Source organism: Anoplophora glabripennis, unplaced genomic scaffold, assembly GCF_000390285.2.
Source record: "Anoplophora glabripennis isolate ALB-LARVAE unplaced genomic scaffold, Agla_2.0 scaffold238, whole genome shotgun sequence".
Taxonomy (NCBI): domain Eukaryota; kingdom Metazoa; phylum Arthropoda; class Insecta; order Coleoptera; family Cerambycidae; genus Anoplophora; species Anoplophora glabripennis.
In genome coordinates, this window is record NW_019416345.1 from 518,549 (window position 1) to 542,719 (window position 24,171).

Sequence of the window (24,171 nt, forward strand, 5' to 3'; positions counted from 1 at the left end):
TTATAGATAAAATATCATTTTTTTCTTTTCATACATTATTTTTTTACCAGTGCAACATTTGTATCAAATTAATTGAAAAAACTTTCCAAAGAAGAACAAACATGCGATAATTTTATTCCAATATATATTAAATACGAAAATGTTAAAAAACATGAATGAAATTTTCAATTATATATTTGTTGGAAGACAACAAAGTAAAAAATAACTTCAGTAATTCTTTGAATAAATAATAGTTTCTGGTTATATATATTTGTACAAGATGTAAAAAATACATATGTATTTATACATCAATTAATTACTCATTAAATATTTAGTACCTTCATTGAATTTTTGCTTTGTTACCTTTGTCTATCTTGTCTAGAATAAAAATTTACATGTTTTTTACAGTTTTTTAAAAGAAAATAGACAACCAGAAATACTCGATTTCCCGTCTTTACTAATACCAACAGCTAACGACACCTGAAACAATGACAACATGGACTTTGTTCTGGTTAACTTTACCGATTTTCTGTTAAGAACTGTAGTACACTTAATTTACAATTATTTTTTTTGTGAAATCCTTTAAAATCCACGAATAATTTTAATATCAAGCGGAACTTGTTCTTTTATTGTAACATTTACTATTTTGACAATAAAATATTTCTGCTTATATACACATTTAATTCCACAATCCTATTCTATCTGGCCGAATCCAAGTTCTTGAAAGAAATAAGTTTCTTGAGTGATTTCTCTATAGAGATTTGTTATGCATTTTTTAATTTACAGTCGAGCGCTTCGACGATTTTTTTAAATTTATTCAGACAACTATCGACCCGTGACTGAATTTTACATTTTTTAAAATAGGAATTGTATTTGGTTGGATATCCTCTAAAGTAAAAAGTAAATTGAGCTTTTCAAGATTAGGACGTATTAGATTAAAACAAAAAAGTTGTAATGGGGTCAATGATATGTACATTTGAATTTAGCAGTTGCGATTTGAAAACGAAATAGAAGTGTCGTAGGAATTAGTTATGTGTATGGAACTGTGCAGATGTTCAAACGATTTTTAGGAAAATTATGGATAGAATTATTGTCAATGACTCACAAAAATGTTTTCTTGACAACAGGTTATTCCTGATTCCTGTATATCAATATGATTTTCTTCCGTGCAGATTTACTTGATTATTGTGAGCCAATTGATGTCTTACATCTTGATTCAAGCAAAGTAAAGAAAGAAAGTCTAGTGTCAGTGATGGTGATTCTTAGCCTGATCGCTAAGCGTTGTCAGTGGTATTCTACAGGGACCTGTACTGAGCCCACTACTATTTTTAATTTACTCGTCTGAGCTAACTAGTTACTTCATTTTAAACAGTTGATCAGTTGATTAAGTGGGACGATGCATTGTCGGCCTAAGTTTTGCGTAATAATTTTTGATTAATTTTCACGCTTTCACCTCTATTGCGGTTTTAAACGAACGCACTTATTTCAGAAACATCCTATATAATACAGCTGTCTTGTAGATTTTATGTGTATTTTAAATTATTTTGAAATAATAGTCTGAATGTTTACTACATTAAAGTACAGTACAACTTCGACAGTCCGGACATGCGCCAGTCTGGTCACTCCAATAATTCGGACGCTTGTACATTTCGGACAATTTAAAATTTTTACCTCTACAATCCGGACAAATTTTTTTTATGCAAGAATAAATATTAAAATTCGGGGGTTTCCCGTTTTTTACTCGCATGTTCTATCATTATCTCGCTCTATCATTACATACTTCAGTTTCGGTTCATTCTTTCGCAAGCGTGTTTGTCTAATTCCATTCCAAGTGCCATGTTTTTAAATAATAAACGCAAACATAAAACACTAACCTTAAAGGAAAAGTGTGATATTTTACAAAGTCTTGATGAGGGAAAAACTATTAGGCAGGTTGCCGAAAAATTCCATGTTCCTAAATCAACGATTTGCGACATTAAAAAAAATAAGAAGAAGATAAAACAATTTATTTCTAATACCTATAATGGACCCGGTAACATTTAAAGGTTATAAGATTCCAATGGTATATAAAGCAACTAATAAACGATGGATGTCAACGTCCCTTTTCTTGGACTGGTTCAAAAACCATTTTATTCCAGAAGTAAAAGGGTTTCTAACACAGGTTAACAGACCACTCAAAGCATTATTGATATTAGATAATGCTCCTACACATCCTAAAGCGGATGAAATTAATTTTGACCCAAATTTCAAAATTATTTTTTTACCACCAAATTGTACGGCAATCTTACAGCCTATGGATCAAAATTTAATACAAAACGTAAAGGTTGCTTACAGAAAACAATTACTGCAACATATTTTATCAGAAATTGATGATGATGATGTCGACGTGGTTAAAGTTTTAAAAATGTTTAACCTTAAAAATGCTGTTTATTTCTTGGACTTAGCATGGCAAGGCATTAGTGAAGAAAATATTCAGAAAAGCTGGTCTGCATTGTGGCCAAGGACTGCATCGTGCTGGGATGATGAAGATATGATACCGCTTCAGGTTCTGCGTCATGAACTGCAGTCTGATGGCATCTATGATGACATGAAATCCATCCAAAATATGATTGGAGCTATGAATTTCAGTAATGACATAACTGAAGAAGATATCAATGATTGGGCAACTGGTGCAAATGAATTTTCATTGGATTTTTCCGATGAAGAAATAATACAACACGCTAAACGAAATGAATCGTCAGTGCTGCTTACGGACTCTGAAGACGACTTTGTAGTAATGGATGCAAAAACAAAGATCTCTAATGCTGCTGCAAAGAAATCATTTTCAGTTTGCGTTCAGTGGGCTGAGGAGAATAATTTGGATATGCAGGATATTCTATTGTTAAAGAGACTACAGCAAAAAGCACAAATCAACCACCTCAACAAAGTTAGTCAGCACAAAATAACTTCGTTTTTTAATAAATCATAGTATGTATGTACATACGTATGTACATATGTATTTTATTCACTTAGATTACATATTTTAATAATTTAATATAATAATTAAATATAATAATTTATTGTTTTTTAATAAATCATAGTATGTACAATGCATGTATGTACATACAATTTAATTCACTTAGATTATTTCAATATTTTCACCTACTATAGGCCGGACAACTCGTTAATCCGACCGACCCTAAAACTATATGTGTCCGGATTGTCGAAGTTGCACTGTACTTCTGAGGATTGTCTTAAGCTATCCTCATTGTGCAATTAAACGATTTTGCGGTGTTACGAAATGACTAAATATGTAATTCATAATAATTGTATGCGCTCGATCGGTCGCTTTAAGGCTATATTTTTATTGTTAAATTGATGTTATTGTTTCAAACTCCAATCTCGTGAACTTGCTCTTGATACAATAATCGCTGAGTGTTTGCCTGATTAGATAGTGCCTGGGTATCACGCGGACACCTTTTGATTTGTTAATGGCTGTAAATAAGTCACGGTCTGAGGCCAATATAATAGGGTCATTCCACACAGGCGTTGCGATGTTTTCGTTGCGCTCCCATCAAATATTTGCATACGTTTTAATGTTAAGTGTTTACAAAATATCCGCTGCCCGGTAAACAACTCCGCCGACTTTTACGACTTTTATAACTTATGAAAATTGCCACCGAGAGGTTTTTGTTGTCGTCACCCAAACTTGAAAATATTGAAAATCTAAAATTAATTTAGAAAATACATAGTTACGAAATGAAATCAGTTATTTACGTCATCTGGCGTGGTAATTCTAAACGAAATATTTTTTCCGATTTTGTCGCAAAAAATAACAAATACAGGGTGATTTTTTAGTTCCTATCATAACCCCAGATAATATATGGATATGGATAATTTTTACAGAAAATTACAGTGTACTTCAAAATGCAATGCAAATATTGGCAAGCTTGGATTTTAAATTCAAATACTAATAAACAGTTCGCCTTATCATTTTCAAGCAAGAATACCTTTTTTATATCGAAAATTATGAAGCTTAGTTTTATGTAGACGATTTTTTGAAAAAGTTGAAAATAAAAAATTGTAGTAGGGAAGGGGTGAAAAATGTAATTAACCCCCCCCTCCCCCCACTAACTTGATACTGCAAAGCGTATGAAAGATATCCAAAAAACGGTATACAAATATACAACCAGGGGCGGAGGTATCAAAAAGCATTATCATTGAAAACCCCAAAATGTTTACGTCCCTGAGATTTTTAGAAATTCGTTGGGAGCATTTAATTTCTAATTGTATTTCAAAGAAAAAATATGTATCCTATTTTATTCGAAAAACAAGTCAGTTTCGAGTTATTTTTTTTAAATTTAAATTAAGCTTATGGCAAGTTAAGTATTTATTTATATGTGGCATAGCATTCTTTTCTTTTTTTTTTCTACTTTAGTTATTGGATATTTTCCCATCTGTGAAAAAATTTATGAAAAGAAAAATAATGAAATATATCCTTGCGCTAAAAAGATCAGTCAAGGCTTATTTTCTATGAAAACAGTTTTAGTCTCGCACTGAAGAAAGCAGACAAGTACAAAATATACACCACTGGGTGACGTTTCGGAAATCAATATGTTTCCGTCTTTCGAATTTTTCATTTTTAATAATAAAAACTAAATAATGTTTTGAATTTCCAAAAAAAAGTCAGTGGGGTTTTTAATGGAAGTGCCTTCCGGTAACATATTTGTATACAAATTCAGAAAATATAGGCCTTAGTTAAACCATTAGTGCAAGTTTGATCAATCTACGTAAAACATCCTCAGGTATACCTGGGAAAATACGATTTAAATACGCAGTTTATTGTGACTTTGGACCATTAAGTGTTTTGGAGCAACTAATGTAAAAAAACACAGCTTTGAAGGGATAATATACACTTAAAAATCTCTGTATAATTGAGACAAATATTTCGGAAAAAACTTTTAAAAAATCGCAATATGCAATAACATAGACAAACAAAAAAAAAATCGACGTGCAGACCACGTTTATTATACGTTTTTTGGGTCATGAAAAATTCTGAGGTGATGGAGTTAAATGGACCTCGGATTTAGCGACCCAAAAAACGTATCATAAACATTGTCTGACCTCTTGGTCTAGTTCAAATATACAAATACTAAATGAAACTTTTAGGGTACCTATATGTTTCTCTATGTTGTTTTCATTTGATTTAAATGTCGTCTGTGCATGCAAAAAATATAGGAACATTTGTGTCTCCATTGTCATTTTTTTTTTCAACTCGGCGAACACATCGGTTTACTTAAAAGCGCCATTGTTGCTTGTACCGGACCCACACTTATGCAAATTTTTCTTTGTCGGTGTCTATCGGAGTCGTTCATTTGGCCCATTAAGTGACATAACCTAATGATGATGCAGCAAAAATAACAATGTAACTTCTTATTCCACCGACTTTTTAGGCGCGAATAATGTATGGTAATGTATTCTAATACAATGTCAAATATGTTTGTCGTATACATTGGAACCTTCTCTGTTTCCGTATTATGTAAATCTAACAAACATCTATGTTAGATGTGGTTTATCAAACGATTTGTTGTTTTACAGGGTGAGACAGATTCGTCCCCTTTACTTTGCTTATTTACAGTGTTACACAATTTTTTTCCTTGTTACCTTGAGAACAGTTAGTTATTTGCCGAGAGGTTTCGTTGTTTTTTTTATGTAGTCTGGGATGGCAAGTGATCTAAATTCCACATAACAAAAAAATAGCAACGATATAATAAAATACTATTAAGCAACAGAGAGAGGGAAAATTATATTTGAAGCTATATTGACCAACTAGACGAACGAAACAAAATCTATTACTTATCTATAAAACTTATACTTAATTGCTTTTACCTAATTCACAGGTTGTGAATTTAGCGGTTAATTATGCTGTTATTCGCGAATAAAAGGGTGGCTGTAATATATTTCTCTTTATCCAAGATGATCTTTTTTCGCTTTTATCCCCATTCCGCATCAGAGGAACACCTACGAGCATATTTTATTTTTCAGATATGAAATAAGTTTGAAATGGTTATCTCATGCCGCATCGCGAGACAAACAAGACGAAGCCGATGTGACGTACGATAGTGTAATTTTTAAAGTGTGTCGGCCTTGTCGGTCTGAAACGCTATCTGGACAGGTAGGGAGATACCTAGGTTAGCTCGTTCTCTCGGTCGCAGACGATAGATAAGCAGCTCGGCGCCGCCGCCGTACTGTCGTTTCCATAAGTCCAATTTTTATATAAAATGTATAAAAACAAAGTATTTATAAAATAAGCCAGAGTTTCATATTTTTATTTGTGTTTATGCTTTATTAAGTTTTGTATTCCTATTGTAATATTATAGCAAAATAAAACTAACCTGGAATAAAATATGAAAAAATTACTGTAAAACAAATGTTATTGTTGATATTAGTACCTTTTATATATGGGTCATCACTAAGCAGTTTATCTCGACAACAGCCGGGTCATTCGCCAGAAATCAAGAGGGTATATGAAACAATTATCAAAGTTAAACAAAATGTATACAAGCTAGTATACAACCAACCAATAATCAACCTTATTCGGGCACTGGCGAGGCACCACTGTCAAAAAGAACACCCTCTATCAGTTTCGGCATCCCGGACTACATTTTGGTATTCATAAATTACATTATCTCAAGGGCAAATAAACACTTGGCTGGCGCATTCCGTGAGAACAGCTGAGGTTTGATTCAAAGCAACCACGATAGTTTTCATTTCATAATAAAATATATATTGATTCCTGTTATGACAATAGTTAAAAAATAAACAAGTGTTACATTACTAACATTCAAAATTTTGTGAGAATTAGTTTGTTTATGCAGGATTCTCCAACGATTTCTAATTGTTCGTGGCATGTGCATTGAGTAATTACCGTTTCTCTAGAACAAATTTCAAACCCTTAATCAGTAATCGTGCAAGATTTTCAAACTGTGACCAAACCATTTACGGTCATACTGTTTATAGATCTATCTGTGGTCTACTAATGCAAGACTTAAGCATTAAATTCGGTAATCCAAGTTGCCTGACATTGGCCGCTGAATTATTTTCTATACTGAAACTTTTTTGTTTTGAATATATTTCTTTAATATTTTTCTTTTGTTTTTGCCATAATTATACTATTTTTGAGATAAACACAAATGATTGTTTCAAAGTCAATCAGGTTCTATGCTTTAATATTGCATTTTGGATGAAAACAAACCGATCAAAATTAAATTACCTTGGTACAGTTTTGGTTCCTTGCGAAGTAACAAAATTACGAGTTGATTTTTTTTTACATTTCTTTAAAGGTCTTTAATTTTTTAAGGAATTAAATTTGTACCAAGATAATTTGATCTAAATCATTATATTTTCGACAGAAGAAGATACTCTTGAAGTAATACCCATTCGTTTACAAACATCCAGTATATGAAAGAATAGAAACTGATTGACATCATTACTATCGATTGCATTTTTCTCAAAATGGTGAAATTTTTTCAGCGACTTTTTTACATAATATTACGAAATCATACATTATAACATAAGACAGATAATGTACAAAACTTAGTCTCAAAAAAGTTGTATCAGAAAACGTCACAGAGAGATCATAGTTAGCTATCTCAAGTAGTAGCTAGTTAAAACTTAGCAACACTAAAAATCTCACTTGTATCAAATTTCTGCAAAATATATTCATTTTTGGAAAAAAAAATTGAATGAGATTTGATTTAAAAAAATCATCTTTAACGCCTTGTATCTCAAAAACTTATTTTCACGTATTTTTTCATGTTCTACCAGCTCCAGAGTATATAGTATCTTTTTCAAAACATCCCGAATAAATGGTTTTGCTGGCTACGTTAAAAACTTCGTGGTTGAGCTGCCGGCCTAACAATCTGGCACACGATCTCGGCGCGAGCGTCCTGTTTATGGATATTATTATGATCGTATTAAGACACGTAACGGCAACCATGGAAAGTGAAATGATACTTCAGACTCCCCATTATGTTCATCTTGATAGGAGCTTTATGTTTAATGCTGAAAATTTAGTAAACGCCTTATTACGTACGTTTACTGTGGACAGATAATATCTAAGAACCAGTAATGGTTCAGTTTTCCTTGTAAATTGACAGATTGTATTGTACACACGTTGCAAAATGCATAAAATTTAGTAAAAAGTAAAAAAGATATAAAAGATACATCAAGTGACTATCTTTTCGAAATGCAAAATAGGTTTTATTATTTATTTATAAAATATTTTGACAAGAGTAGTGATATTTCTCGAACCTTAAGTAGATTATGTTAATTGTATTTATTGGAATAAACAATGGTAACGCAAAAAACGTTAATACAATAGGAACTGTACTTTCAGCAAACTATTTGACATTAAATATTCTTCAAGTCTCTCGTTTCGTCATCAATAATAAAAGTTCGAGATTTAATAGTTTTTCAGCTGAAATTTTCATATTCTGTTACTATATTATCTTCCACATCACAAACAAAGCAAAGTAAAAAATTTTTGATCCGCATAATCTTTGAGCTGACGTTCGATCACTCTCTACGCTAGCTTCGCATGGGATTTTATAGTGAGGTTCGCGCTAGATGCGAAAAATTTCGATTTTGAAAAACTGTTCCTCTATAGGTGGTTACCTTTTCCAAAGGTTGTTGCGCTGAAATTCATGTTGGTTAATTGTGACCAAATTNTTCTCGACCTCGATTTTCATGGCAAACTCGACTGTCAAATCAGAAATTTGCTATCTTCATTTGTTTCTGAGTTACAGGGCGTTTCTCGTTATTGTCACAGTTGTGAACATGTCTGTACCTCAGCTGTTAAATAAATTAGAGTTAAAGTGAAAACTGCTCAAGACTAATTCTTTGCCGTAGAATTGAATGCCAGTATTAGATTTTTAGTAGATCTTAAGATTTCAGAGTTATGACCCTAAGTTATATTTTTTTAAATGGAAGTCGTAGCTGACCATGGCCCAAAAAAAATTAAAAAATAGAAATTTGTTTTGCTTTTTTTAACAATATATCACATACTATAGTTATTTTGACAAACACAGGAGATACGGTTTTTTTATATATAAATTATATGTTTTTCCTTTTTAATATGGCTGGCTATGAAAATACATGTAAAAATATGACGTTTATTTTAAATGCACAACATATACTCGTATGATGATATAATACTAACGAAATTTTAGGAGATAGGTGGATAGGATCAAACGAACCGATCAGATGGCCATCTAGGTTACGTGATTTGAGTCTGTTGGACTTTTTCCTTTCGGGTTTTCTAAAAGACATTATATTTAGAATTCTTATTTACTATACCGAGGAACTTCGACGAAATGTTGAAATTTCTTTTAATAATATTTCTAATATACATTTAATGAATGCTACCGGAAGCGTTGCCTGAAGATGCGAGAAATGTATGATAGTTGAGGGATGGCAATTTGAACATTTAGATGATGATGTAGATACTTACTATTGTTAAATTTACGTTTAATATTGTAACTTGAGTTGAAGTGGAATAAAAATTTGAAAACTCCGTCTTTTCTTATCTGTAATATTTATTTTAAATAAACTTCATATTTTTACAACAGATATGAGTTTTGTAAAAGTAAGAATTATAGTTTTGTATGTATTTTCATAGCCAGCCATATTAAAATGTAAAAAAGGATCGAATTTATATATAAAACACCCCGTATCTTCTGTGTTTGTAAAAATAACTACAGCATGTGATATATTGCTGAAAAGCAAAAAAAAAATCTCAATTTTTTTAGGTCATGACCAGCTACGATTTCCATTTAAAAAAATTTAACTTTGAGTCATAACTCTGGAGTCTTAAGATCTACTAAAAATCTAATACCGGCATTCAATTCTACGCCAAAGAATTAGTCTTGAGCAGTTTTCTCTTTAACTCTACCTTATTTAACAGCTGAGATACAGACATATTCAAAAGTGTCACAATAACGAGAAACGCCCTGTAACTAGGAAATAAATAAAGATAGCAAATTACTGATTTGACAATTGAGTTTGCCATGAAAATCGAGCTCGAGAACATGGTGTCAGATTTATCATATCTTTAGTAGTTTGAGTTACCTTGAGTTACGTATGGAAACTTTAGAGTTTGGAGGGCTTGTGTATGGAAACTTTAGATTTTTTATATGGCAGCTTTAGGAACTGGTATTCCTCAGGATCTTCACCGCAGGGTGCACAAAATGTGGGTGGTATGTGCTACGGGGCCAATGGCAGCTTTGAGCTGGTTTTATTTTTTTGAAGAAATTTGACTTTTGTAAATATTGTGCGATTTATTGCAATTTTTATGATAATAAACAATAAATGTACATGTGATGCTTGTGTATAAAGCAAAGTAAAAAAATTTTTATCCGCATAATCTTTGAGCTGACGTTCGATCACTCTCGACGCTGGCTTCGCATGGGATTCTATACTGAGGCCCGAGTCAGTGCGGAAAATTTCGATTTTGAAAAACTGTTCCTCTGTAGGTGGTGACCTTTTCCAAAGGTTGTTGTGCTGAAATTCATGTTGGTTAATTGTGACCAAATTGTGTAATTTTATAGCTCTATTTTCGAATTTTTCCGACATATTAAATTTCGTTTAAAGTCGTAAGAAAGGTGAAGATGTTTGTACCTTCCTGCGCTGTTGACGAGTTCTGGACGATGAAGGGCATACGCATACGCGCATCATTTCATACATGACTTTTGGCGGCAATATTAGTGTTTTAACGAAACATGCGTGCAAATTCCAGAAATTTTTGAAAATGTGTTCTTTCCTGATCTGCGTAGTAGGTCGTCTGCGATGATTTGTCTATGCGGTTGTTTTGGCGGAAACAACTGCGTTCTGCATGGGGCTTACTGAAAGATTAACAATTTCTTTTCAAAATATGGGTGAATTTCGTTCTGCGTACTACGACAGTCTTTTAGTACGGTGTCTTAAAGTCTTTAAAATTGTAGCACTGAAGTTTATGAAAATCATCCGATATTCTGTACATGCGAATTTAATATAACAATTTAGCTAAAAGCTGATTAATAAAATACTCGCATCTCAAAATAATTTGGCTGCATGCGGATCCATAACACGAAAATGCAGATTTAGTGGAACTACGTGAATACCTTCGTATTGAAAGTTGCATCACGTACGTTCATTGAATCAATGAATGTCTGATATCTGGCAATAAAATTTCTTTAAGATGCTTCTCTTAGCTGCATTACACCGTATAAAAACTGAATATATTGGTGTCGATAAAACTTTGGTAGTCTTAAAGCAGTCATGCCTAATTGAACTTAAATTTTAATAAATATGCCAGTCAGCAGATTGACGCCCCTCATCTGTTTAACGCTCCGTTACCAATCTCTGTCGAAATGATCAACAATGAGAAGAACCGTAATTACGCTGCGCAGTTTCTATTAGCCGAGTGCATTCTGTAAATAATTGACCTTCTGCAAACGTAAGCGTTTGCTGATTGTCGGTATTTATCTTGGACGACAGTGCAAGGTTCTTAAAATCCAGATAAAAAGATCGAAATTAGTTCTCTCGTATAGCAACGAGGGTTTGCACGCGAGTCGCAGCTTACGTTTGTATGAGAGCACTCGGAATGTCAAGATGTTAATTTTCTTTTTGACTTTTTAAAGACACGGCGTTGCTAAAATGGGCACACGGGGTGTCAGTGAAGTAATGATACGAACTGTAAAAGTCAATCCTTAGGTGATGTTTAGGCAGCGAAGAGATTTCTAATTTATATACCTGGCGTAAGCACTGAGATGTAATGGTAGACATAAAACAGTTTAAAGCAGAAATATATACAGGGTGGCCAAATGAAAACGAAACAGCCATTTTCAGGAACTGCGTCAAGATTGTAGAAAAACGCTCAGACCCGTCGATTTTAGATTAAACATTATCTGCTGGTATTTTTGACTCCTCCACTTTCACCCCCAAGCAAGGGTAAGCAGCACCCCAAAATATTTAAATGGCATTGGGGGTTGAGTAACATTTCTTTTGAAAGCTCTTACAATTCTCTTTACAACAGGCTTAAAATTTTATAATTCCGCCCAATACATTGAAAAAAATTTACATTTTAAAATTTAAATTATATTTAGTTGTTTACTTACTACTTAGTTGATTAAATGTTCAAACTGATGACCGCCCGCTTCCATACAAGAATAAAGATTTTGTTCGAAACGTTCGCGCACATTCCGAAGCATTTCCGGAGTGATTCGACGGCATTCGTCGACGATTCTTTGACGCAAATCTTCCAGCGACGCTGGCTGTGTTTTATAGATTTTACTTTTTAGGTATCCCCACAAAAAGAAATCAAGGGGCGATAAATCCGGTGATCGTGGAGGCCACTCAATGCTGCCTCTTCTCCCAATCCAATTCCGTAGAAAACGTTGGTCCAAATACTGACGGACAATTAACGCATAATGCGGAGGAGCACCGTCCTGTTGAAAAATCAAATGATCTTCATCATACTCTGGAACATTTTCAATAATATCAGTCAAGGCAGGGTCAATAGCGTCTTCCAGTAATTGCAAATACATTTGGCCAGTCAAATTACCAGGTAGAAAAAAAGGACCCACCAGCCGGTCACCGAAAATTCCAGCCCATACATTTAATTTTTCCGGTTGCTGTGTATGCACCTCGTGAAAAACTCTTGGGTTTGAATCGGACCAATAGCGGCAATTGTGACGATTTACCGTCCCGTTCAAGAAAAAACTGCATTCATCAGAAAAACAGATGTTAAAAAGGAACTGTGGATCGTTCCCTGCTCGCTCACTCATTATTTCGCAAAATTGCAAACGGCGGTCATAATCATCCTCATGAAGTTCCTGGACTAAATGTATTTTGTATGGATGGAATTTATTCTTCTTCAAAATGGTTTGTATGCTAGTTCGATTGATCCCAGACACAGATGCCAGCTGCCTCGTACTTAATGTAGGATCAAGATGAACTTGTCCCAAAACTGCAACTTCACTAGCTTCATTAACTATAGGTTTTTCAATTTCTCGTTTTTTATTGGCTACGTTCCCTGTCTCTTGAAATTTTTTTACTAACTCTAGAACATACTTCCTCCTGACATGTCGATCTTGATGTTGTTCATTAAATAGCTGAGCTGTTCTATTCGCACATTTATTGTTCATAAAGTAAAGCGAAATGATATCTACCCTTTCCGCAATGGAATAAACCATAGTGTTTAATTTTCAAAAACACAATTAAATAAACTACCAACCAACGCTTCCAAATAATACTAGAAAATAATTTGGAATCCACTAATTTTACGTTCATTGTGTGTGTATAGCATTCATTTCTGTTTTTTACAATTGTGTTTTTTTTACGAAAGTGATAACAAATCGCCAAAAACCAATGTAACGCAAGAAATACTAAATTTATACCATTGGCGTACTTAACTCGAATGACTGACATTTTTACCGTTACTAATTGTTTGTACATAAGTTTCAACTTTAAAATCAAAATTCTTAATAAGTATTGGGCGGAATTATAAAATTTAAAGTCTGTTGTAAAGAGAATTGTATGAGCTTTCAAAAGAAATATTACTCAACACCCCAATGCCATTTAAATATTTTGGGGTGATGCTTATCCTTGCTTGGGGGTGAAAGTGGCGGAGTCAAAAATACCAGCAAAGAATGTCCCCCTTTAATCTAAAATCGACGGGTCCGAGCGTTTTTCTACAATCTTACGCTGTTTCTAAAAATGGGTCTGTTTCGTTTTAATTTGACCACCCTGTATAACATACTAAGTCGAAAGTACCAACATTTTTTTTTTAATTATACATCTCCTATGATTAGCTAAGAAAATATCTGAAATTGTGTCACAGGTTTATTTTGAACACAAGGTCGTGAAAGCGAAACCCCAACATTCCGGTCAATTTACTTTATGTTAAAGAGTAACATTTAATTAATATAAAAATATTCTCAGAACTATATTTGGCGAGCAAATCGGTCGGATATCGTCCAAAATAATATAAAGCTTCATAGAATCATTATGCCGAACAACAAACAGAGCAACGAACCGAACGGCAAACGGAACACTAATGGAAGGTGCTACGAACACATTTGCAAACATATTTCTAAATCCTTACTATTCGTCAAAGGGTTCGCGGTCGAAAAAGACAGTTTTCTACCATTACTACCTGTCATAGTAGTCGAATGTGGGTCGGCTATTAGGAGGATTTTGGGCACTGGATAATGTGGCTAAAATCGATTGAATTCTGTTTATCTGGCCACAAGCTACAAAAACCATGCATTTTTTAAATTTGTTCAATTAAGCCGAAAACCGCGCGCATTAGTCCTTCTCCGTTATTCACCATTTCCAAAAATAAATAGTCATCATATCTAAATAAATATTAATAAACCATTAAGTTATGTTTAATGTAAATGAAATGTTGAAACTAGTATCAAAATTTATTATATTTTTTGTGAAAGTATTTGTTCATTAACTAATGGAAAAAGTGTTAATACAATTAAATTAATAAGTGAAGTCCAAGTAGTAAAACGTTTGTGCTACACTCAGTGGTAAAACATAAAGCCATCATGTCCTGTTAACAGATTCACAACGAATTACAATTGATTTGCCATGTTTTCGCAATCTCGGATTCTGTAATTCCTACATATAATTGACCCCCCTACAACTCCATAAACTTGTACGTTTTATATCGGCACCAGGTCACGTATCGATACTGTATTCCATCCGAGCTCATCGGAAGGTAGCAATTACAATAGACATGATTTCGCTTCGATATTATCTCGAAATTCGCACGCGGGTCACGCGTCAAAAGTTTAACCTTTGACGTCACGAGAAATTCTTTCTCGATTGTCAAAGAACCGATGGTGATACGACACACGGTACCTAAGTTTTTTATCGATTACAATTTCGAAAACTTCTACCGAGAATTTTAGTTTGATGTCGCTGTACCGGATGTGAGGTTAATTTCACAGCATATAAACGCGGATTTAAAACAAATGCCAAATTGGAATTGTAAAGGACATAGCCATATCAAAGTGTTCCTAAAATCATTATTTAGACGTATATCTAGCTATAAATACATATTCTTTTCATTTCGTACAACAATTCCGATTTGAATTTAAATATTTATAATATGTTTTTGAATATTTATATTTGTTTTTTTGTTACAGGTAATTTAATATTTTGATACCTATTCATCAAATTGTAAGTATGAGAACACAAATAATAGAGATAATTTTAGTCCTAGGTTATACAGGGTGTTAATGAACTTATGTCAAAAATTTAAAGCGCTGAAAAAGGAGCAAAAACTGAGTTAACTGATGTCGCAAACTTGTATCGGAAGTTTAAGGTCATAGAGAAAAAAACTAATTAAAATTGTGTTTAAAACTGTTTTGGAACTGCTGTTCATGTATTTTATCGCGGCGAGTATTTACAACAAAATTCTGTAACACTTTTTTCGAGTTTGTAGGTTTCTTATGAAACCGGACTGTTTGTCAGTTTGTAATACATTGTTGTAGTGATTACTGTGCTGTTTTTCGAGAGTACATTTAATAGCCGTATATCCAAGTTTTCCTTTGAAAATGGCGCATTTATTTAGCAATCGCGAATATTATGATATGGCATAACGAACATGTGGTAAAAGTATTTGACATAGGTTCATTAATACCCTGTATAAGGTTACGGACATTGTACCATTTAAAGTTAAGCCAATCTGTTCATTGGACAAAGCGATTTGTATATGTGAAATACTCTAAAATGTTACATAGAGGGTGTGGCGTTTATAGGAATAAAATTTTCCGAAGAATATTATATAATAAAAAAATCTTTTCTGAAGCATATTAAGCTTCAAGAGGTGTTTGCACAAAAGAAGTGCGCTGATTTGTTGCCGAATTGAAAGTTACTGTGAGGTGTACAAGCAATTTTGCTAATAATTTCTTCTATAAATTTTTATATCGTGTGTTCGCCATTGCGATCAAAGTTATGACGTAATAGACTAGAAGAAAATTACAGAAAATTTAAGTGCTAACAAAAATAATACGGCATCTTCATAAATGATTACAAGCCACGTGACTAGTAATTTTCTTTGGAACAGAAATTTTATTTCCTTCATGTTGGCAATTTTGGTAAAATTAAAAATTATTAAAACAAGATCAAGAACTCAGATTTTTTTTCCGTTTTTGTTTGTGCAAAAAAAATCGAGATCGGCATGTGTTATAGCATATATCAGATTAGTTGAGCGCATGCACAAATTAACAGTAGATAAATGTAATATATTTAAATTATTGTCAGAGAGAAAGAAAATTTTAATTTTTCGTGACAATGACAGGAAACAGAGTATCAATTCTGTATAAAGTAAGTACATTTAAACTAACCAAAATAATCAAAATTCAACATAAAAGTCCAACAAAAAAAAAACGAATTCAGAAAAACACGTTACACAAATTCACTATTAAATCTTCAAAGTCCATGTGTGAGTTTGAGTCTTTTGAGTAGATGTATATCTCATGCTTCGGAATCTCTTGATTCCAGAATAACAAACTCTTATCTATTATAAACATATTCTAAAATTACTAGCTTTTAGAAGCGAAAATGGTCGGATATTTTCTTCTTTTTAAAATAATTTTTATAGGTCATTTTATTTTTAATACATACTATTAATATATATTGTCTCCCAGAATATGTGGGCAATCTCTGGGATTTATATAGGGGTCGTTAAAATAACATGACAAGTTCCTACAAGTATTTTCCCTAGAGAACCCCCCAACGGACGTATTTTGTTTAAAATTTGTTGTGTAATTTACTTATTTTTTAATATGATGGACAACAAATAAGACTTTTTAGATAGGCACAGAAATAATGCAAATTTCATCGGTTTATTTCTCTTTACGGATGTAATAAAAATCATATTAAACATAAATAGTATTTTCTCGAAAATAGTTCCATTTTATCGATATCAACGAAGAGTGACTTTTTTAGTTTAAGGTTCAAGCTATCTAAAAATATTATTTTTGTGCCTTCATCATAAAGGGTGTAAAAAAAATTGGCAAACCAGATAAGCCAAATTGTTTGCCAAATGTGTCAAATTTTTAAGGAGTCTTTTCTGTTGTCCATCATATTGAAAAATAATTAATTACACAATTAAAATAGTTATTAAAAAAGAATCGATTTTCTGGTGCGTTCTTTAGAGGCCTGTATCTCAATAAGGGGGAGGGGAGGGGCTAGGAAAAATATTTATAGGAACTTTATGTTATTTTAACGTACCTTGTATAAATCCACATATTCTAGGACGCCCATGTATATACCTTTTGTATCCCGGATTTTAACAAAAGTTTCTTTTTTCGAATTTTTCCGTTTTCTTCCAATTTGGAAAGAAAAACTGTTTTTTCCGACTCTTAATTTTTCCGTCGGTTAGTTATTCCGTGAAATTTTAAAAGTTAAAATATAGTTATAATTGCGTTGACAACATTTACTTATTTTTATTATATTGGCAATACTGCCTTGTTATGTTACTAACATGGCAACACAAACAGCGGCCCATAGTAGTGACTTACTTAAGTGTAAATCTACAGTATAGGGATTTAATGTAAACGAAAAATTGTTAAAAAAATTGGGAACGATCGTGTTCTGTGAATATAAAAAACTAAGAATTTTATCGACTATTTAAATGCCATGGGCAAAAGAACATGGGCATGTATCTATATGATGGTTTGTTTTCAACGAAGTCCGGATTTTTATTGAAAGTTGAACTACCAATTTACAGGCACTGGTTATATTAGTTTTTGATTTTCGGTACATCTGTGATGCACTATTTTTGATTACTGAAATATTTATAATTTTTTTAACGTCAAAATGCAGTGACAAAATTTCCATATTTAGCAATTTTCAAAACAGTGCTGGATCATCGCTTACACACCAGGGTGACGATGGTACGTCATCGACGTGACATCAGCCGCTAGCGCCCTCTTGATAATAAATTATACTACCAGCATGGTAGATGTAAACAAAGAAAAGATGAGCTTTCTCGCATGCGAAACGCAACAATAACAGCCGGGATTATTTTTTAAACATACCATTCCATGTCAGTCATACTAAAAGTTGTTTATTTCCACAACTGAAATTACCTTGTCAGCTCGAATAACCTTAAGCGTATGAAGTACACAACAGCGAGTGTGCTTCCTTTGAATATTTATTAAGCCACGTTATTAGGAACATACCACCATGGTTGTGTGCAGTAATCCGAAACGCCCGGTGTTTACCAAAGTAGTCGCGAGGTTCCCCTGTAACTGTTATGCCTCAGCATTTAGAGCATTATGTAAATTCCTAGCAACTTGGTTACCCACTTCGTAGTTATCGCATTCTGAAATCGCGGAACTAGGGGAGATAACGCCGTAACGTCATTTCGAATGTTAAGCGGTGCCAGCTGTACAGAGTGTTCGCAAATGCCACACTGATAAAAATTGTGGAAATTATAACAATTCATTGTGTAAAAGTAGAGTAAAAGTGAGAATTTACTGTTTTGGTTGACAGTGAATAGTGTGGAGAACTCTGCTAGCGGTCTAGCAGACCACATGTTTAGATTCATTTATGGCATAGAACTACTTAACGTTATTATAAATAAATACTGAAGTCAGTAAATAGCATAGCATGAGTGTGAATAATTACACACAGGTCAACATTTGATCTAGGGACAATCGTCAGAAGTGACTATGGTATATAGGGGTTTTTTGGGTCGCTGATCACGAATCCGAGGTCGGTTAAGCTCCATCACATCAGGTCAAAGGTGATTTGAAGGTCAAATCAAGAAATGACCTAAAAATCTGAAAAAATTCATGCTTATGTTGTAGAGGTCACTGAACCCGAATCCGAGGTTTGTTTACCACTATGATACAACCTAGAGGTCATTCACGAAGTATTTTGGATAGAAAAGTTAAAATCAGTCTGAAAAATCCGAAAAAATTCGTCTGAATATTTTTGAGGTCAAAGAACGCGAATCCAGGCGAAATAAAAATAAAATATGTATATATTGTCGTGACTGCCCAGATATTGCAATAACAACTCCTTTGTTTCACATTTAACTTGTTTTGTCATGATTACATTGTTCGAAAAACAAATAATAAAACATTTCTTTGCTCACTTTATGTCATACGCATATAAGAGCCTTGTTGAATTTACTAACATTTTCGCCCTTGAGGGACGAATCTGAAAAAAAAAAGAATAATTAAATACAAAAAAAGAATTGCTAAATCAGATCTTCCGAAATCTTAACTCAGCTGGATTGCCTCCCATTTGGGACTTCAGTACCTTCCGGCCTTGCCGGCTAACTAACACCAAACCTCTTCAGTATTACTTGGAAGTGTGTATGTCTAATTCGAGTGAGGTGACATTTAGTGAGACATTGAATGAGTCGGACGTTAATTATCATTAGCAAAGGATCTTAATTTATACCTTTTATTATCGATAGTTAGAGTAACGATCGTGGGTTTCTCTGCCATGCTCTTTCCCCACAGGAGCTCTAGGTGAGCCTGGCATTCTCATTTTATGTTAAATGGTTGTTAATGTCTTTGTTGTTCTTTCTATTTGTCACATGTTTAATTTGAAGACTGTTGTACGTAAATAATAAAGTTAGGTGTATTTACTCTGCTTTTGTTTTATAAAATTAAACCATACTTCCCCTCTTTAAAGTTAATAGCCAGCGATTATTTAAGCTCCATCATGTCAGGTTCATGGTAATTTGAACGTCAAATCAAGAAATGACCTCCCAAAAAACTGAAAAAATTCATGCTTGTTTTAGAGGTCACTGAACCCGAATCCGAGGTTTGTTTACCCCTACGGTACACCCTAGAGGTCATTCAAGGTCATTTCAAGGTCATTCATGAAGTATTTTGGATAGAAAATTTAAAATCAATTTGAAAAATCTGAAGAAATCCGTCTGAATGTTTTTGAGGTCACGGAATGCGAATCCAAGGTTATTCAAGCTCCATCACGTCAGGTTTAAGGTGATTTGAAGGTTAAATTTAGAAAAAGTTGTGTAAAATAATTTAAAAAGTGTATTGAAGTGTTTTCGGGGTCATTGAGGTTATTAAAGGTCTTCAAAGAGTTTCCATCTGTTTACGTATAACCATCTACACATTTGCATGTAGATATAGTATCTTTTTCTGAGGGTTTACTTTCGTTCTATTATTCTGATTAAGAAAGTTGGTATATGACTATCCCATACGTTGACATGGTCAAAATGAATAGCAAGGGATTTACTTAACTCAAAATTTAATTATAAACCTCAGGTTGTTGGATTAGCAAAAGAAGTCAAGCATGCATTATATCATTAAGTCATAAATTCTTTCAGCATTTTATGTCTTTTCAGTTAGACAAGTGGCTTGTGTTAGCCCTGGCCCTTCCTCATCTTGATTACTGCTCAGTCTTTTACCTAAATATGACAGACAAAAAATAATAATAATAATAATAAAAGTAAAAAAAAGTCTAAAACGCAAGTGTATCAGAATACATGACTGGTTTTAGAAGGGATGCAAACAACGAAACATACGAAAATCAATACCATGACAAGGAGAACGTTCCTGAGGTAAGCAGTATTTTTATAAAATAACCTTGGATTCGCGTTCAGTGACCTCAAAAACATTCAGACGAATTTTTTCTGATTTTTCAGACCGATTTTAACTTTTCTATCCAAAATAAAAACAGACCTCGGATTCGGGTTCAGTGACTTCTAAAACAGAAGCATGAACTTTTTCAGATTTTGTGGAGGTCATTTCTTGATTTGACCTTCAAATCACCTTGAAACTGCTGCGATGGAGCATAACCAACCTCGGATTCGTGATCAGCGACCCAAAAAACCCCTATATACGATAGTCACTTCTGATTATTGTCCCTAGATCAAATGTTGACCTGTGTTATGTAGATCTTCATTTAACCTTGTTGAAAAATATGAGAAACATCAAAAGTAACCGTATTGAACTTTGACTAACTTTTTGAAATTAATTACCGACAAAAATTAGAAAAGAGCAAATCTTATGATATTGTTAAATATGATGTGCTTCCGAATTTGTAAATTTATGTTGGTATTTGGGTTCTTTACAGAAATTGCATAATATCTATTTTTAAACATTACTGACTTGTTTTTCAGTGTACTAATAGGTACTTTAAGTTGTTTAATTAATTATTTTAATAAAGAATATAGAAATTATTTGCCTTTTATGTATAATTCATACATATTAATATTACTTTATAACTTTTTAAATCTTTCGAAATGCTACAACGTAATAATATATACGTTTTCCTTTTTCCTAAAAATACTGTAGTTAACTGTTTCTTGATAAAATTACATTTTAAATGTGAAATTATACACTTAATTTAATTTTATCTTAAGAGACAACTTTACACCACCTAAAATGGCGTCAAAATAACCTGTGGTCTGAAGGGTAATTTTACACAGAATTTTTATGAGTGTACGTTTTAAATTATTATAATTAATTAGGTGAACATTACCATGCGCCTTGAAACACTCTGTATAGGGATAAAATTTACAAACATTTCCGTCCTGTACTGCCACAACATGCAATATTAATATTAATTAGGTGTTGAAGTATGAGAATTTATAATGAGATGCTTATGTAACAAGGTACTGGACATGGGTGCAAGTTGTTCGCATATTGTAAATATAGAATAGAAATACCATATTTCTATAGTAAATAATTCATATTTTAAAATATTCATAGAATTTGTAACGGCATTATTTTAATTGTATAGTATTTAATTTAAAACCCACCAAATGGTATGGTATTAGTAGTAGTATTCAATTTTACTGTTCAATATTCACCAAAGTTCTCAAATTATGCCATTATAAATTTATATTGTAGAAAGAAAAACTTACATTTTGTTTCAAAATGAGATAAAGTAATAAACACATATGCAAATCCCCCAAAAACTTTTTTAAGAAGATGCTTCCTATCTTCTATGATGTTCAATAAATGATCAATTGAAGCTCCTTTTCTCTACCTCTCCAGAATAATTAAATTGTCTACGAATATCATAGGCGAATTGTAGGAATTTTCTTAAATATATACAGTTTTTCGGAATAACAACTTTGTAGTATTTATTCGTCAATTTCTGTCTTTGGTCGAATTGGAGGTAATTTTGGAACGCTTGCAGTTCAGTTTTGCTGTTATTTTTCATATTTCAATAATGTCCTTACTACTTGAGGAATATTGGTGGTTCCAAAGCATCGTATGCGTTTAGCATGATTATAAATTGACAAACTTGCTAGATTTATTCACACAGTTTATTACTCGTATATCTTACAATACTGCTATCATTAACAATAATATCCCAACTAATTTCAAATCGATTTAAAAATTATTGATTTATTAATTAGTCATTTTAAACTTGCATAAAAAAACCCTATAAAATTTCCTAAAATGTATTTACTTCTTCAGAACATTTGTTTGCCACTTGACTTTTCGATTTAATTTTTGGAAAATTTAACATCGTCTGCCTAAAATATTTCCAGTTTACCTCTGTGGAATTTTTTACTCATTTCACCCATCTCCCTACGCCGTGACAAATGTCACCACAACCCATTTCCCTATACGGCTCTATTGGGGCATAATATTGTTAATATTTCGTATTTAATGGCTTTAATAAAATGTTAAATTGTTGTTTGTATGCCATTAACGCCCATAATGCATATTATGTTGGGCTCCTCTAACAGCGAAGTTGCAGCAGTTCTGTTAGAGTTTTATCACATTTAAATGTAAATGAGGCATAATACTGTGTAATGTCATTTATGCGAACGTGGGAATGTCTCTGGTGATCTGGTCGCAAATGGTTTAGGCGAGAGACGACCGTTGATCGAGACATTAAAATTGTAAACGGCACGGACGGGTATACAGGCGAAGGTATTGTCGGGTTTTATAAATACCAATTTGTCTAATAGTCCTAATCAGTTAATTTTTCCTTCGACCTTTCCTCCTTTGATCGTTGAACCACCGCACAGTGGGAAATATTGGAAAAAATTCGAGCCGCGCGTCAAAACTAATCAAATAGTACCGATTTTTTATATACTTTCCGAAATTACCTGTACTATAAAGTTCCGGTGAGGTATTGGAATATATGCCTAAAATATTTTCAAAATGGCCGATTAATCTCTAGCCTCAAACTCGATCATACGAACGAAGTTTGACATATTCGGTATCTAAAAATGAAAAAAAAAAAGGAAAATTATATACTAAAGGTTGCCAAACAAAAAAAATCATATACATTAAACATATTCCTAAATCATAAATGTAGACTCAAAACATAACCTCAAATATTGGCTGCACACTCAAAAGTACCATTTTTATGGATTTATACTCATAGAGTATGTTCGTTTTAGGTTAAGATTTATAAATTTGAGGTAAAAGTAACAGCATTTGGCACATGTGTACCAGGAAAACGTTCTGAACACAAGCAAGAATCTGCTTGCCTCGCGTCACAAATTACATATAACAAAACCTGCATGTTGTACACATACATGAGACACATTTGTAAGACTGATGTAAACAATAAATCATGATAATAAAGGCAATGTAGAAACCACAGTAATACTGAATAAACAAACATTTGTCAAATCAAATCTGCTGAAACTACCTGGAGAAGCGCGAGTTATGGTGCATTTTAATAAACATCCTGCGGTCGTCCAGCTACATAGTACACACTTATAAATAATGTATAGTCTTTCCGATCTCCATTGAAAACCAGTTGAAGAATGCGTGCGCGGGCAAATGCCGCACACACACAGCCGTATTGGGCGACCGGCCATAAATTTCAGTTGTCGACAAATTGCCTAGCAGTGCAGTGCAGCAATGGGAAATTTGATGCGATTCAGGTAATTTTAATTTATTATAGGCACCTTCTACTAATCATTCATATTACATTTGTGAAAGAGAGAAATAAGAGGGATATTTTGTTTACTAATATTATTACATGACGTTTTGGAGACATTTTGACACGGAACAAAACGTAATACCGCCAGACAGTATATTAGTAGACTGGTTGTTGATGAAACAGATCTAGAATTTAAAAATAAAGATTTACATGTTCAATGTCAGCATCTTATTTTAAATATTTACGAAAAATGAAGAAAATGAAAAATCATATAATGAAATTATAAATAGTATTCACATATTAACTAAA